General features: G+C 45.8%; 1 pseudogene; it reads left to right on the forward strand.

The window, feature by feature from the left end:
- Positions 1-1,031: 1,031 nt before the first annotated feature.
- On the forward strand, positions 1,032-1,149 carry LOC126413578 (5S ribosomal RNA; annotated as a pseudogene).
- Positions 1,150-3,015: the final 1,866 nt, after the last annotated feature.

Here is a 3,015-nt window from a genome sequence, read left to right on the forward strand (position 1 = left end):
TCCCGTTTTTAAAACGTATTCACTGTAGTACACACACTTCCTCGGAAACTTTCAAAATAAATTTTTTTTCTACAAACTTGTGAATAACGTTATGAACAACTTGCTTCTCGCCACTTCCTAACGGTGTTCCATGCGCGTTTTTTACTATGGAGCGAGAAACAGCGTCAGCCATTATTTTCGTTCTGCATATCAACATCGCGAGAATCACAGCATAACAGTGCAGAGACTGCGACTGCAGACAATTTTTGAATCAAGAACTACATAGTTGAAGCACAATTAATAGAAACACGTTGGTACCTATTCAGGTTATCTTAAAGTTTCATTTACCGTAACTTAGTAAAAAAATGTCTAATACATTACTAGGACCTACTTGAAAGAGCTTAACAAACAGTAAATCTGATTAAAATTACTTGACCCTTAACACCTGACATCACGCGTTGGAGTTGGTTTCCACCAATCAGCACGCTCGACGTCACACCCGAACCGTTTGCAACTGCCAAAAGGCCGCAACAATTGGTCGGTTCACTTCCAGTTCCTTGTCGGCGTTCTTCCTTGATGCGTTTCGTATTTCATCACACACGACAGCCATACCACAAACAAAGCACACACACACACACACACACACACACACACACACACACACACACACACACACATACATAACGATGTTAATGAAATAACACATTTCCTACACAGCACTAACTAAACACTACTGGATACCGCGCAAGACGCGATTCAGCGTCACGTATGCTGCTATCATAATCATAAATATAGGCTTACGTTAGTCAAGATTTACAGGACACTGATGAAACCGATGTTTTCAAGGCTGTGCAAATCATCACCGGGACTGGGCGACGACAGTAAAAAATATAAGAACTTCACTCGGTGTTGCACTTTAGTGCAATGGCTGGCGTTTTAGCCTGCCGTGTTTAAGGTCGTGGGTTTTACCTTTTCACATATGGCGAAATTTTCTTAGTTCTAAATCTAATTATAAGAATTTATCACTTTTATTCAGTTAATTGGTTTAATTAGCCAACGGCCTTGCCGCAGTGGTGACACCGGTTCCCGTCAGATCACCGAAGTTAAGCGCTGTCGGGCTAGGCTAGCACTTGGATGGGTGACCATCCGGAATACCCAGCGCTGTTGGCAACCAGGGTGCACTCAGCCCTTGGATGCAAACTGAGGAGCTACTTGATTGAGAAATAGCGACTCCGGTCTCGTAAACTTGACATACGGCCGAGAGAGCGGCTTGCTGATCACATGCCTCTCCATATCCTTGGTCTGAGGATGACACACGCCGGCCGCGGTGGTCTAGCGGTTCTAGGCGCTCAGTCGGGAACCGCGCGACTGCTACGGTCGCAGGTTCGAATCCTGCCTCGGGCATGGATGTGTGTGATGTCCTTAGGTTAGTTAGGTTTAAGTAGTTAAGTTCTAGGGGACTGATGACCGCAGATGTTAAGTCACATAGTGCTCAGAGCCATTTGAACCATTTTTTTTAGGATGACACGGCGGCCGGTCGGTACCATTGGGCCTTCAAAGGCCTGTTCGGAGGAAGTTTAGTTTTTTTTGGTTCATTGGTTTAAATATAATTTTTATTACTAATTCTATGCCACGTCAGTTTCATCTCATATTGGGTTTACCTGCCTTTCTTTTTCTACCAACCATTCTTCTTTCGTCCGGATTCTGCCTGTGTCGTCTAAAATCTGCAGTGAAGTGCCAACGAGAACTGCTTATGGGTTGGTACCGCAGCTCGTGTAGCCAGTGAGAGGATAGTTTGAGGTAACCAGTCATAGCAATAAATTACAGCTTGGTTTTACAGCTGAAAATCAGCTCTTTCTGTCTTGAGTTTGTTCGTAAAGGCTAACTTTAACAGCCGTGAACTAAGCGATTGTGCAGATTGTTGACCACCGCTATCTCGGATACATTATATATCACGGGGTTGTGGTTAGGTTAGGACACGAGTTTAAATTCAGGGCTACAGAACGTATCGTCCGCCGCAGTTCAGTCATTAATTAGTTAAAATCAGTCACCGGCAAAACATCAAGCATCTCTGGCACACCTCGCGGCTGCCGCTCAAAACATTGCTCCGCGTTACACATTAACAGCATTTGTGACGTGACCTGCCGTGTTTGTGTGTTAGCCGGCGGCTGATGCGGCAACACCGCAGTGGCAAGTGATAGATGTCAGCTACCAGGCAATTCCAAATGGACTAAAGTGTACGTATACTACACCTGCTGACCAATCATCGCATTTGTGTTTGTTTACATCATGTTTATTCTTACGATGAACGAAGTACAGCCGAAAAAATATTTTCGAATTCGTAGGAGAAAGTTGGTGATTGAAATTTCGTGTTAAGGTCTCGCCTCAACGAATTAACGCGTTTGCTTTAACGACTGCCATCGAAAGTCGCTTGTCATACCTTGGCACACACTAACCTATTTCTCGATCTTGGCAGTAGTGTGAATTATTGTGGGAACTAGCATCGCAGGAGCAGAGAGGCAAAGAAAAAGCTGATAGCGAGTGCTTTTGAGAAACTGAACATTTTGAAGCAGTATGCAGTGCGCAGTGCACGGGCGGCCCTGCGGTGTGGCACTGTATCGCGTGAGCACCTGCTATCAGGGTCGGCGCGTGGTATCTCGCCAGCCACTTGTCACAGGAGGGACTCCTCCGGCCCACACCCACACAAGGCAGCAGGCGGACGAGCAGGCTGGGAAATCGATTACGCGCCGCTTTTAAACGGCAAGTGCGCGGACTGGACCCACTGCCGGAGAAAGACTTCTTACGGAAGGCGTCATCTGTACGGTGTCTATGCGACGCGAATACATGACAGGGAAGAGAAGGGAGAAATTCCTCTTCAGTCTTTCTGATGTTACCGTGTAAGAATTTGGCTCATGAGGTAAACTTAAATAATAGCGTTTGTACAATGAGAGCTTGAATCCAGTGCTCGTTAATACAGTTCAGACTGGCACATTTTCCTGTGTCCATGTAGTTTCGCATCAAGACGGTCGCCGGCCG

The sequence above is a fragment of the Schistocerca serialis genome, chromosome 7, assembly GCF_023864345.2.
Source record: "Schistocerca serialis cubense isolate TAMUIC-IGC-003099 chromosome 7, iqSchSeri2.2, whole genome shotgun sequence".
NCBI classification, from domain to species: Eukaryota; Metazoa; Arthropoda; class Insecta; order Orthoptera; family Acrididae; genus Schistocerca; species Schistocerca serialis.